Raw genomic sequence first — 15,587 nt, forward strand, 5'->3', positions numbered from 1 at the left:
GCCGAATCCCCGAGGGACTTCATAGAAAAGGCGCTGTTACTGCTCACAGGGCGGAAAGAAACTTAAATATCGCGTGATACGTCCTTTACATTGCATACATCCAGACGTATTTAATAATGGCCTCGCCCATTCTAACACCTCTATCGTGCAGATTATTTGAAAAATGAGTAATTGTATACAGGTTTAATCGTATTTAAATTTACTTTTAATTTTAAAATGCAAAATTCGTGACAATTTCTTATGATTTTGAAATGATTTGATGCAAATTCGAATAAAAAAAGTCTTTATTAATTAAAAGACCAAAATTTGTTTACAGAGATAATTCATTTGTTCTGCTGATTCTTTGAAAATCATGTTATTCACTAAATTGTTTTTCACAAAGAATTTCAGAATAATTCTTCTTGTCTTTTCTCCTTTAACTCTTCTTTGTCTTATCGTGTTCATCAAATATTCAATGGACTTGGATAACGTTGTAAATTTGACGTTGCTTATTATTGAGAAATTCACTTAGATGCAATTTGCAGCCGAATTCGACACGAATTGAGTGTAAACGTTGATCAACAATAGACAAAATCGGTGAATAATCGAGGATACGGGTTGGCGAAGAATGGACACGATTGGGAAGAATCTAACTTCGAGAAGACACAATTGAAAGTGAAAATTTGTACGGTCACAATTGAGAAGTCAATTCGAGGAGTCACAATTAGGAAAAAAAGTCGAATTTGGAGAAGTCGCAAATAGGAAAAAACGTCCAGTTCGGTAGAGTCACAATTAGGAGAAATGTCCAATTCGGTAGAGTCACAATTAGGAAAAAAAGTCGAATTTGGAGAAGTCGCAAATAGGAAAAAACGTCCAGTTCGGTAGAGTCACAATTAGGAGAAATGTCCAATTCGGTAGAGTCACAATTAGGAGAAATGTCCAATTCGGTAGAGTCACAATTAGGAAAAAAAGTCGAATTTGGAGAAGTCGCAAATAGGAAAAAACGTCCAGTTCGGTAGAGTCACAATTAGGAGAAATGTCCAATTCGGTAGAGTCACAATTAGGAGAAATGTCAATTCGAGGAGTCACAATTAGGAAAAAAAGTCGAATTTGGAGAAGTCGCAAATAGGAAAAAACGTCCAGTTCGGTAGAGTCACAATTAGGAGAAATGTCCAATTCGGTATAGTCACAATTAGGGAAAATGTCCAATTTTGAGGAGTCGCAATCAGTAAAATTAGTCAAACTTGGATAAGTCACAATTGGGAAGTCAAAAAAAAAAAAAAATACCAATAATGGAAATAGATATTTTAAAAAAAACTCTTTGTACAGAGATGAAAATCTCAAACTTTCTTCAAAAATCTGCAAAAATAAAATGAAAATAATCAAGATTATTATCCAAAATATTCAATTGCTTAAATAATGTTTAAATCAGTAAGTTTATTTTCTTCCAAAAACAATTGCACACGAATGAAACGGAAATTATTCAGTGCATAATTATTAATTCGATACTGCTGTGTCATTTATTATTGTTAATTTGATTACTTCAAAAATTTTCGTCTACTCATATTGATATAAATTTACTGAATATTTTAACTTCTATTTTAATATTTGCTAAAACACAGGGAACTGCGTTACGAGATTAGTATACCTCCAGAATATATTCTTGTCCATACTTGGACAAGGATATATATATATATCCTTGTCTAAGTATCATATATATATATATATATATATGAGAGCCTGATGTCCTAAAAGCCTATGCTGTCTGTATGTAAAATTTCAATCACACGAAGAACATAATGTATTTCCAGACTAATACATAGACGTTTTCTGCTCTGTTACCTGGCCACTAATATCCTGTTGGCGGTACATCGGGGAATAGAAATTGTGTTTAATTTTTAAACTGGGAGTGCAAAATCTCCTAAGTGTTGATACAAAATAAAAAGAAATGTTACGATAAACACTTACCCGATACGAACTCATTAAATCAAGCAAATCGATCTTATACTCGATTCAAAAATGCAAGCAAACGGAGCCTTATTCAAACCGGAGATACTCTGTTTCACCACTTTTAACACCTTTCCACACTTTCTTAACGGATCTGAATGTAGAAAAAACAGTATAAGTACTTATTACAATTCTATCAAAACATATTGAAAGCGCTTTATCGAGGTTCAGCTGTATAAAAATACAGCTGAACCTCGCTAATACGATATAGCACCACACTCCATTTAGTGAGAATTTTAGAGGCAAACGAATGATGAACTAAATCAATTACTTCTTGACTGGTTTCCATACAGCCTTGAAGAACGATCCGACTGTTTTGAATGCCTTTGTATCTCCACGTGGATTTTCCACGCAATCCTCATACTTCGCGATCCCTTTACTCAGTTTGATGTTTGTTGGAGGAACCGCAATGTCATTATTAAGTTCGTGATCCTCCTCGTCTTCGACCAATCGCTCGCTAAACGTGGTAAAAAAGAATTTACAATACAATATATATACAATTTTGAAACCAAATATATGAAACTTCATCGATAAACATTTATAAAAGTTAAAGAAAAATTATAATACTTGAAAAACATGTTATTAAAGTTATTTCTATTTAATAAAAATGTAGGACCTCCCCTAATTCTAACTCAAAGTTGTTTGTAGAACACATTACAATATGTAATTCTTATCGCCGAGATTCTTCGGTATAGTGCCAACTCGATTTAGTACCAATATCGAGCTTTGATTGTATATAATGATAGAATATGCCATACAAATAGATATAAACAGTAATATAGTTTACCTGTTAAAACGATGGCGCGAGTTCTCGTAAAATGGCCGAATCTTCTTCAAAGTCCGTTTATAAGCAGGATTAATATGATGTTCGAAGATGGACTTTCCAAATCCACTTTGTACGGGTTCCTCCTGCTCCAAGAAGCCTTTCTTCTTGCCACGAAATCTAAAATGATCCAAATTGTTTGGATTCACCAACCCCGTACATCCATCCACCCGCGCCCTGAATATGCAAAGAGAAAATTCATAAAACAATAAATATTTAATTAATTCCAAAACATTTCTCCTGATTTTAAAATGAAATGTACAAAAATATATCAATGAATATTTTCATAAGCTTTTATAAAATTATTATATAATCCCTGACAAAATTTCCTATCTAACTGTAAGCTAAACAAACCACCCCTTAGAGCCTCGTGCTTTTAAATTTATTTGAGAGAAGAAAAAGGTCTTTACAAATCACATCCTAAGCCCTCAAAAAGCCTTGGGATGTGATTTGTAAAGGCCTTCGGGGAAAAACATTTGAATTGAAATAACGTGAATTCCGGTTTATACCGAAAGTTCGTATATAATTCGGGCCTCCTGCTCCTAAGCATTTTACTTGCGGGCTCGACTCTCCAGAAATATCGAAGATTCGAAATCTTTACATTAAATTGAATTAATTATAATTTGCAACGAGAAATTTCTCTTTAAATCCATTAATTTTTCGAATGAATCTCTTATTTGAATAAATGTCAATAAAATGTAAAATTTCTTACCCAAAAGGTTGAGGCAAGGGTTGATAATCACCAGAATTAAAGAACATTTTGCAATAACTCTCGAAAAATCGCACTCTAACAATAGAAAGAGCAACACCAACAACGATCAATTGTTGAGATTGTTTGTTACGCGTTAATCGGAGAGGATAGAATATTTTAATATTTTATTTTTAGTCTAATTTTTCTATGTGTATGTGGATGTGTGTGGGGGGCACTATTTTGTTCACCCTGTTTGAAGCTTAATAATTCCTGTGCTTTTCGTCGAAAATTTATGAAATTTTGTTCATTACGGGGCTTTTTTTCTAAACTCTTTCCGCCCTGTGGGCACTAAGAGGGCATCTTTTAGCAAGTCCATTATGGGTTCGTCAAGGCACACAATGGGGCGACCAAGTGGTGAGGGACGGGGCCCGACATGTCCAGATGGTAAAGGTGTCATTTTATCTGTCTGGGAGACAGAACTTGCAGGAGTATCTGACGCCTCGGAAAATTTAGACGCCTTTATACATTATATACATGTTATCAGACTCACACTAGCACAAACGTTACACCCATACACGTGAATATCTAATTAATTGAGTTAATAGTGCGTGCGAACGGAATATAGGGAAACGGATGCGTCCGATCGTTGTTTGAACCATGTGTATTAGTGTGAAGAGTGTTGCATTTCGGTGATTGGATGTAAAGTGTTAGTATAACAAGGGGGAAAAATAAAACACCCCTTGCCATCTTATATCTAAGTTAGTAATAAATAAAATAAAGAAACCAATCGTCACCTCCTCCTCCCCTCAACAGTCGGTGGCATCGATACAAATTCCTAAACCACTAAAGAATAATAATACGCTAGTTACTTTCCAGTTACTATTACCATGAGCATCCGAAGGAAATTTTCCAGGGGGATAAGCTTGGAGACATAATTACATCAATACATTTTTATTTATTTAATTTTTGGGGGTTTCTCACAAGTAGATTATAGAATAAAATATTACATCAATACAAAGTATCCTGCTGTTGAGGGTGTAAGATTGCAAGGCTCAATCACTTTTAGAATTATAATTTGTAGAATTTGATTCCAGAGAAGGTCAGTTGCCCCATTTGTTCCCTCTGCAGAGGTTATATGCAGGGTCGGATCATCGCATAGACAAATGAGACAAATGTCTAGGGTCCGGTTTTTTGAAGGGCCTTGTCAAACTGTCGATTTTGAAAAGACTTGTAAATAAGATAGTTTACTTTTCTGTTGGACAATTGTATATAATAAACAAATAAACAAAAATATATTGCTTTTTACATGGTTATTGTGAATTCTAAAATCTAAAGAAAATGTGTTCTTATATTTCTTCTTGTGGGAGAGAGAGGGGTCCGGAAAGAAGAAAATGTCTTGGGTCCCAAAGTGGGTTAATCCGGCCCTGATGGTCACCATAATCACCATAACAATCACCCTATCTTTCAGAGAACGTCCATTAAATAAGTTACGTATGACAGTTAACAGTACAATGGTAAGGTCTTACAAAACATTAATAAACAGAACACTTCCCTCCACTTTTTAAATTTTTTTCTTGCCTCGAAAGCCCACCCTCAATATCAGCACTATTTTCAATAAATATTTGGGACCGTTTCACAGCTTCATCTGGGAATGCAGTAGAGAACGTTTGAAGATGTCAGAAGACATGTTACTTCTAGATTGATATAATATTTTGAATAATCTTTATCTGAGGGACTTGCAAATTTTTTTCTATATAGCGTAAGGTTTCCAGAATGAAGAACAAATCGCATTTTCCTTACAAAGGTTTTCCATAACAATGAAGAAATCCTTTCTTCATTGTTATGGAAAACCTGTATGAAAATAATCATTGATAAAAACATGTTAAATTGCAATAGATTTGCTTTTACTACTTTTGACTAAATAATATACAGTCAAACCTTCGGTTTCGAAGGGCTCTCTTTTCGAACAATTCGATTTACAAACAAAATTTTGAATGTCATATTTGCCTCCGTTGCCGAACAAGCTACTCGGCACGAGCCGGCCACAGATTAGGGACCGTCCATAAATTACGTAAGGGCGATTTTGGCCGTTCTAGACCCCCACCCACCCTTGTGTAAAAAAGCGTAATATTTTCTTAGATCCCCCTCCCCTTCCATTCCCTATCTTACGTAATATTTAGGCATGATTTTATAGAAAGATTTTAAAGAAAATAAATTTTTTAATGAAACCCTAATGAGGTCCAAAATGTATAATTATTAATTAGTTAATTAATATATACTATTATTTATAAAAGACTGTTAACAAATTTAAAAATATAAAAATTTAATGAATTCGAATGAACAATTTATTTTTAGAACTTTATTTTTTAATTATTAAAAATCTTTTTATTATTATCATTAATCAACATCAATATTCACTTTTATATTATTTTAATTTTCACAAAAGGACGCAAAAAACTTCGACAGATCGACCAGTTAGTGCACGTGTAAACAGAAACTTCATACAAAATAAAACAAGAGAAAATAGAAACCACATTCTCTTGCCATATTGGTTACATATTGGCTAAGGCCAAGAAAATAAACTACACGCTGTTAAAATGTGCTAGGTGCACCGGGGAACTAAATCATAAAGCTTATAAAACTGTATATAATGGGGCAATACAACCAATGCTACTTTACGCGGCCTCTAGTTGGGATCATGTAACTAGTAAAAATTCAGTAGCAAGTAAATTACTCTCTCTTCAAGGACAGTTTGCCATCAGAATTTCAAAGTGCTGCAGAACTGTTTCTACTGTTAGCCGAGTATATGAAATAACAAGACCCTGAGAGTCGCTCGGCTTTGATAGAATAAAAAAAAAGGTTTATTAATTTCAGCGAACATAAATAATTTACAAAGAAACGATTACACACACTTACTAATTACTAATACAAATACATTTGGGACTGCGCGTAACAATGTCATCAATTAGTCCCCGCGTGCCGACAAGACAAAGAACTTATTCTAACTTATATCTAGCTTAACTAAGTACAGGGCCCTAGAGAAAGATAAGGTGGAAGAGAATTAAACAGAGATGATAAGACTGAAAATTGGTTCGAAGGGGTGACTGGCGGTAATAAATAAGAAAAAAAAACCTCGGATCCGTTCCTTAATAACTTTCTTTGTTTCTGTTCGTCCCGTTTTTCTCTCTCTCCGAAAAATCTTCCTTCCTCTCGCTCCTGTCCTCCTATCTCCTCTGACGTAACCCCTCGACCCCTCGGTGTCACACCCTTTTTGTTTTTATTACCGTCCAGGCCACATGTGTCGACTAACTACCGCGTGGTTAAGTAAATAGAAAACGGAAGTAAAATTGTTACTACAGGAAGATAGTATAAGGAAAGTAAAGAAAAGAAAATAAATAAGGTTTAATAAAGCCACATACGTCCCCACCAAAAGACATATTAACAATTAACAGAAACATTAATATGGAGATACACAACCATTAATGGATGATGAACTACAGTTCATCTTCCAAAGTGAAGCCGGCGATAGTCCACTTTCTGCCCCCGTAAGTTATACGGGTGGGAGATATTACCCCTCTGTTCCAGCATGGTCTCATTACCCGAATCCTTGCGGTCTCCTTGATGCTGCTGGTTATGTTGATTATACCTATTGTAGCTCGCCCGTTGCGCAGTGGGTAGGTGAGGGATGTCTTCTTCCTCTTCAATCTCCTCGATCTCTCCGGATTGTGATCCTTCGTGTCCAATTGGGATGTTACGCTTCCGTCTAGGCTCACGGAAGTTTGAGAAGCACGGTTTTAGTCTGTCTATGTGTACAACAAGTTTTTCCTTTTTATTACAATTTTCGATTTCCGCGTTAACAGGCCCCAGGAGGCGAGAGACACGGAAAGGACCTAAATATTTTGGAGAAAACTTGCCTTGCTTCTTCCCTTTCCTTAACATCCAAACTTTCTGCCCTACCTCAAAGCTCCTCACCTTCCTCCCTGTGTTGATGCGGTTACGGTTAAGTTTGTTACGGTTGCGACTTAATTCGTATGCCGATTCACGGATGCATCGTAGCTTATCCATAAGGAAATCACGATACTCCCGAATACCCGGGTAGTCATTTGTCTGTTCAACAGGGAACGCATGAGGGAATTTAGGATCAAATCCGTAAAGAAGAAATGAAGGTGACTCACTAGTAGAGGAGTGTGTAGCATTATTATAAGCGAACACAGCAGTCTGTAAGAAGGTATCCCAATTGTTGTTGCTGCCGCCTGATATTCTGGCCAAAAGGTTACTGATGGATTTGTTCACACGTTCACAAACTGAGTTCGAACAAGGGCGATATGATGTCGTAACATTGTGCTTGACGGTAAGGATGTTGCACATTTCATTAAAGATGGAGGACGTAAAATTCGTGCCCCGGTCAGAGATGATGATCTCGGGACTGCCATATCTGCAGACTATCCTTTCGAAAAACACATTGGCTACAGAGGCCGCAGATTGGTCCCTTAAAGGGACGGCTTCTGTGTATCGAGTAAACATGTCAATTATGGTGAGAATATAACGATTACCCTTATGTGTTTGATTTAAAGGGCCAATTATGTCGATTGACACCTTTTGAAACGGATAATTAGCGACTTCCGTTTCTTGAAAGGGGGCTCTTCCTTGATGTAAGTTATGTTGTTGGCAAACTTTGCAGAACTTCACGAATCTATCGACGAGTTTTTTCATCTTCTTGAAGTAGTAGTAACGGTTGATCAGGTCACACGTTTTTTCTTTGCCGTAGTGTCCGGCTAATGGTGATTCATGGAATGCTTTAATTACGTCATTAATTGCTGTTTCCCCTACACAAACACGCCTCCATTGACGTATTCCAAACCGTCCCGGTCGTACGTGGACTAATACATCACCATCTACTTGATACTCAGGAAGTATGCCACTACTCGGGTAATCATTGTAAGAGGGTGGGAATTTAATTAAATGATTTCTCATTGGACCAAAAATTCTGTCCCCAATCTGGGACTTCTTTACCTTTTTCCACAACTCTTCACTGATGCAATTAATGACATCGCTGTTTGAGGGGGCTTCTTCTCTACTACCATGTGGTCGAGACAATAAATCAGCCACTGGGTTACTCTTCCCTTGAACATGCGTAATGACCAAATCAAAATTAGATAATTCTACGGCCCATCTCATGAGGCGGTTATTGTGATTTTTCATATTTTTCACAAAGGTTAAAGGTTTGTGGTCGGAAAGCACAGTGACCTTCTGACCAAGAATAAGATGTTTAAAGTGGCGGAGGGCTAAGATTATTGAGTAGCATTCCTTCTCGATAGTGGAATATTTTAGTTCGGGCCCACGGAACTTCCTACTAAAGTAGCCAATGGGAATGAGTTTCCCTTCGCTTTCCTGTTCTAAGACCGCACCAGCCCAGGTATCTGAAGCGTCCGAGTGCATGAAAAAAGGTATTTTAAAGTCGGGATGAGATAGCACAGGGGGTTTAGATAATAGTTCTTTAAATTTTTCGAAGCTTGATTGGCACTGGTCGTCCCATAAGAACTTTACATATTTTTTAGTCAGATATGTAAGAGGAAGAGCAATCTCGGCAAAGTTTGGGATAAAGTTGCGGAAGAATCCCACCATTCCGAGGAAACTCCTGACGTCTTTCACATTACGCGGGGGTTGGACTTCTTTAATCGCATCCACGTTGCAGGGATCAGGTCGTATCCCCTTACTATCGATGATGTGTCCCAGATACCGCACTTCTTTCACCATGAATTTCGATTTTTTTGGGTGCAATTTCAAGTTGGCTTTGTCTAATATAGAGATTACCTCCCTTAGGAGTTTCACGTGATCTTCAAAGGATTGGGAGAACAACACAATATCGTCTTGAAAGACGAAACAATTGATATCTATGAATCTCCCCAACAGCCTAGACATGGCGTATTGAAAATACCTCCCGCTATTCTTTCCACCTTGCGGGAGGCGGCACATCTGGAATTTTCCCCAAGGAGTAGAGAAAGCAAAGAAATGACGTGTTGATTCATGTATGGGTATCTGGAAATATCCAGACTTTAGGTCGATTACCGAGAAGAATTTGCTTCCCTGAAACTTCGTTAAGATCTCATCCACACGGGCTAGAGGGAACTCCTGGGACTGGGTTACTTCGTTAATTCTTCGTAGATCGAGAGTAACCCTTAACTCGCCGGACTCCTTCGGGACAATGTGAAGGGGGGAATTCCATTCAGAAGTACTCTCCTCGCAAATCCCCGCCTTCAGATATGAAACTATCATTTTCTTTAGTTCACTCAAATAACATTGCGGTATTCTATATTGTTTTGTATTAATTATTTGGTTACTTTTAATGATAGGTGTATGAAGAAATTCCTTAGTACCGGTCAAATCTTCTATTTTCCGTGCGAAACATCCGGGGTGTTCATTAAAGATACGCTCCACTTCCTTTTTTTCGTAGTCTTTCAAATGGGATAAATTAACCTCCATCGTATTATCGGATTCCTCCCTTCTGAATCCACAACACTGATAAAAGTCATCAATTTCGGTTCTATTCCAAGATGTTACATTCTCACCTGTTTCAATTAATACTTCCGGGAACCTGTTTAACACATCCATACCCAATACTCCTTCGTATTCGACTTCGGATGGCAAGTGCATGCAAGTCATTTGAACATTTTGAGTTCTCCCTCCTCTTTCGATCTTGATATTAGACTCCCATTCGCATTCGATAACCTCCCCACCGATTCCTCGTAGTCGTTTCCAACTCCTGTGAAGTGCACCGTTCGGTCCCCTACTCCATATCTCGCTCTGAGCGATCTTCAGGCTTAGCACGGACCTTTCCGCACCCGTATCGACCAGAAACTTGATACTGGTACCATAAGCATCACCAAGAATGAGGGGAAGGCCCTTTTTAGAGAAGAACACATTAGGGGCCAGGGTTAGCTCGATGCATGGGACGTGATACTGGCTATCATCACGCCCCGTAATTAGTTTAAATCATTTATATTCCGTTGAGGGCACTGGCGGGCCAGGTGGCGAGGATTCCCACAAATGTAACACCTTTTTAGGACAGATCGGTTCGGGCTATCCTTATTTTTATCTAGATTTCCACCCAGTCTTTCGACCAAACCATTAACAGTACTACATAACGACCCCACCATTTTTTCCAACCTTTCAAGTCTATCGTCTTCCTTTGTTTTCACAATATTCATCACACCATTCGGATCCTCATTAGCGGTTGGGTTCTTTATTTCAATGGTGTGTACAAATTTATTTTCTCTACTAACGTTACACTCGAGTTCGACCCGTTCTTCCCTCTCCGCTTCCTTAATTGCCTGATCTAAGGTCTGGGGTTCTCTCCTTAATACGTATCCCTTTAGCTGGGGCCTTAGGCCCTTTATAAATCTCTCTCTAATAATGTCATCCCTCAAGGCACCAATTTTTTCGTTATTGGAAGCGGCCTTCGACAACAGTGTATTCATGCGGATGACATAGTCACATACCGTCTCATCATGGTTCTGCTTAATACTTAAGAGTTGGTCGAGTGCATTCTTTTCCTTAAGTTCTCGCTTTTCGTAACATTGAATTAATTTTTGCCTAATTCCCTCAAAAGTACAAGGATCTTGGTCAGCCAAGCTGAAGAACGTCGATAATGGCCCCCCTTTTAACCGAGCTTGTAAGACAGCCAATTTCACTTCACTGTTCCACCCAGCCAGGCGAGATATATTATCTATGGTCTTGAAGAATTGGCGGACATTAACCAAATCACTGCCACTATTAGAAAAAATGGGAACCATTCCTAGAAACCCTGTGACTACAGGAGGGATCCCCTCACCCTCGCCTCCTGAGGATGTAGCAAGATTGTTCTGGTTACAATCATCCATAATTAATGATATAAAAATAATACAATTGATTACAAATTGTAGGGCCTTAAATCTACAGGCACGATAATACAATGCTACGTTCTATACAATAAAAACCGTATCCCGTTACTAACAGAATCCTGTCGCGGACGCCATTGTTAGCCGAGTATATGAAATAACAAGACCCTGAGAGTCGCTCGGCTTTGATAGAATTAAAAAAAAGAGGTTTATTAATTTCAGCGAACATAAATAATTTACAAAGAAACGATTACACACACTTACTAATTACTAATACAAATACATTTGGGACTGCGCGTAACAATGTCATCAATTAGTCCCCGCGTGCCGACAAGACAAAGAACTTATTCTAACTTATATCTAGCTTAACTAAGTACAGGGCCCTAGAGAAAGATAAGGTGGAAGAGAATTAAACAGAGATGATAAGACTGAAAATTGGTTCGAAGGGGTGACTGGCGGTAATAAATAAGAAAAAAAAACCTCGGATCCGTTCCTTAATAACTTTCTTTGTTTCTGTTCGTCCCGTTTTTCTCTCTCTCCGAAAAATCTTCCTTCCTCTCGCTCCTGTCCTCCTATCTCCTCTGACGTAACCCCTCGACCCCTCGGTGTCACACCCTTTTTGTTTTTATTACCGTCCAGGCCACATGTGTCGACTAACTACCGCGTGGTTAAGTAAATAGAAAACGGAAGTAAAATTGTTACTACAGGAAGATAGTATAAGGAAAGTAAAGAAAAGAAAATAAATAAGGTTTAATAAAGTGCTCAGCACTACCAATGCCTCTCTGATTCTAGCAGAGCTCCTTCCTTTGCCACTATGTATTGTAGAAAAGGTTCTGAACTACTACATCAGAACTACAAACATCAAAGCTCAACAACAGTCTCTATTCCTATCTACGGCTGTTCAAATGCTACCATATTGCAATTACCCTATCTCTGATCATCACCCTGTAAACAAGGTTATCCCCAGGATTCATTCCTCCATGGATAACCATGCAGACATTAATATCTACACAAATGAGTCCAAAAGCCCCCTTCATGTCCGCTCAAATATCTGTATCTTCCTCCAAACTGACATATTTTGCCCAAAATATGTTAGAAGATACCCCCCACATATCAAGCTGAAGAAGATGCTGTCTAGCAAGCTGTTCAGTGGGCCACTTCACTATTAAACAAAACTCTGTCTATCAACATTTATAGTGATTCTTAGTCCGTCCTAAAATTTCTAATAAATACCAATTTCAATAGCAATAAAATCACATATATCTAGTAACGTATTAAAAATCTTGTTAATAAGATAACTTTTATGTTTGTTCGTGGCCTTACTGGCATCATGAGAAATGAAAAAGCCGACTTTGAGGCTAAGTGAGCTGCAAAGGACACTGACTTGGACTACACTCATATCCCTCTCTCACGCAGCAGCCTTAAAAATTATATTTATGACAACGCTATGCAAAAGTGGAATCAACAATAGTTGAGCAGTAAAACTGGTAGAATAAGATTATTTTCCTAGTGTTGAATGTAGGTTCTCATCACCACTTAGAGATTTAACGTTTGCTACTGCTCAACTACTTACTGAGCATGTATAACCGGGCAGAAACTGCCTCTTGCTTTTGCTCTACAGCAGGGGTCCCCAACCTTTTTGTACCTAAGAGCACATTCTAGAATACCGGCTGGACGACGGGCACCATTTATTTTTTCAAGGTGAATTTATATTTGGACATAGTTAACAGCGCCGGATTAAGCCTCTAGCGGGCCCTAGACAAAATTTAAATTGGGGCCCCATTTAAATAAGTTGCTTCTAAACAAATCTTATATAATGTGATATTAGCGTAGCTAGCATGGGTGACACCCGGTGCGGATATCGTGGTGTCAGAAATATTTCTAGATGGTGCGAGAGATCTCGTGGCGTAGATTACTTCTCACGCACGGATGGCTGTTGACCTTTTTTGTTTTTTTTTCTTTAGGCAACGACTACTGAAATGTCCAGCGCCCTCCGAGTTACGGGCCCTACACATTTCCCTACTTTCATTTTATGCTATTCAGAACAAACCGGTTTACTTCATTTCAGGTATGGGAAATTGAATTGGTGCAGATTTGGCGGAGGGGAAAAAGAGATCGCTCGCATTTCGCTTTGTGCTTTCATCTGTGTTGGACGCCATTTCTACTTTTCAGTGGTTAATCATTAAAAATGAAAAAAACTTTTACATAGCATTTTATTGAAAACCGAAACATTTTTATTTTTATCGTGGTCGCACAGTGGCGGGCACACGTAAAACGATTGGCGGGCGCCATGGTGCCTGCGGGCATAAGGTTGGGGACCACTGCTCTACAGTAAACCTAGACATCGTCGACCATATAATCCATCATTGTCCAATTTACGATCAATATAGACTTATTCTGAAATTAGAAATCTTTACGCTTGGTTTCGGGTGGCCATATCTACTCGATAAGCTTGTTCAGAAGCCACTGTTTGATACTTTTTACAATTATGTTCAAAAAATATGGAAGATAAGATTATTTATAATTTCTAACTTCTAGTTTTACATTTTAGTTTTCACTAAAAACTGAATATTAATTTTATGTTTACTTTGTATCATATATTTTGGTTTTTATATACCCATAGGAGTGGTGCACTTATTCAAAAAAAAAAAAAAAAAAAAAAACAGAAACCCCTAGACGGCCTTTCTCCCGTGATAAAAAATGTGTAGAGAGTGAGTCTGCTAGCGTAATCTCCATATTAAACTGTGAAAGAAGAAGAAGAAGAAGAAGAAGTCTGTTAGCGTTATTATTCTATCACGTCACATCTGATGGCGTCAGTACAACGAGCGTTCTTAATAGAAACTGCCAAATTAAAGCCTAATTCAAAACTCCGCCACTCAACGAGATCAAAAAATAAAAACAATATATTACGTAAGACGAGATCTATTACCTTCCTACCCCTGAGTAAGAAATCGTAAGAAATCCTTGACCCCCACCCACCCAAAATACCTTACGTAATTTATGGACGCCCCCTTAAGGAGAGAGAGACGGTCGAATCCCACGTGCGACTAAACATCGAGATGGCACAACGCGCTGCTTGGTCGGCTGAATGACGTCAACCTACTGAAATCGGAAATGTTGATCGATTAGCCTAAACTTTGTATTGTTGTTGTTGTGAGAGCGGACAGATATTATATTTACAGACATTTCATCTAAAACTTGATAAAAGGCACTTATTTATAATTTCAATAGCTCTTGTGTGTATTGACATTAATGTTAAAATTATTGCAAAATTTTCAATTAAACTAAATTACGTGATATCAAGGATTTTAATGTTGAGACAGTTTTAAACATCAAGAAGTAACTTTTATCTGTTTTGTATTTTTGTAAGCTATTTTGTGTATTTGCTATAGATAATAAAATAATCAAAAACAAATATAAATTGCAAATTAATTTTTTTTTTTACATTCTTTATTAGACAATACAGTACTGTATTCTTAACCTTACAGAAACTTGTAATATATATATATATAAAATTAAATACAACAGACAATGCTAAGTGGAAATGCAGATTAGTTAACAATTTAATATATATTTTCACCTAAACATAATTCATTTTTTTAATGCATAATTGTTAAAACATTTTAAATAATAATTCAATTTTTCTACAAATTCTCTAATCCATTGGTTTGCTTTTCAAATCAAATCTGTGGAAACTTAAATATAGACACTGGATATCACTTCCCTTTATATTTTCCTATGCAACCAGGTATACAGCAAATACAAGGCATCTAGAAATAATTATTCATTAGTATGGTAATATTATTTTAACAAAAAATAAAAAAGGATTAAAAAATGGCTTACTATAAAAACACTACAGCATTACAGTACAAATGCGACATTACTTTTTCCTGACACTTATATTAATAAACAATTTCCATGATGAAATGTACGGAAATTCTTATTTAAAACATATATAACTATTATATTCAAAAAAATTCAAATACTTACAGTATTATTAAAGAAAGTCGACGACCCGACCAATTAACGACAGGACTACCGATTCAGAAGTTAGTGACGCTCAGATCACCTCGCGTCATTACACAAACCATTGATGACGATGTAATTCAAATTAGATCTCAATGCGCATGCAAATAAAATACTACAGTACTACCGTTTATCGGTCCGCGTCCCAATTGAATTTAAATGGGATTAATTAATAAAAACCGCG

The sequence above is a fragment of the Centruroides vittatus genome, unplaced genomic scaffold, assembly GCF_030686945.1.
Source record: "Centruroides vittatus isolate TY-2023 unplaced genomic scaffold, ASM3068694v2 contig_397, whole genome shotgun sequence".
Taxonomy (NCBI): Eukaryota; Metazoa; Arthropoda; class Arachnida; order Scorpiones; family Buthidae; genus Centruroides; species Centruroides vittatus.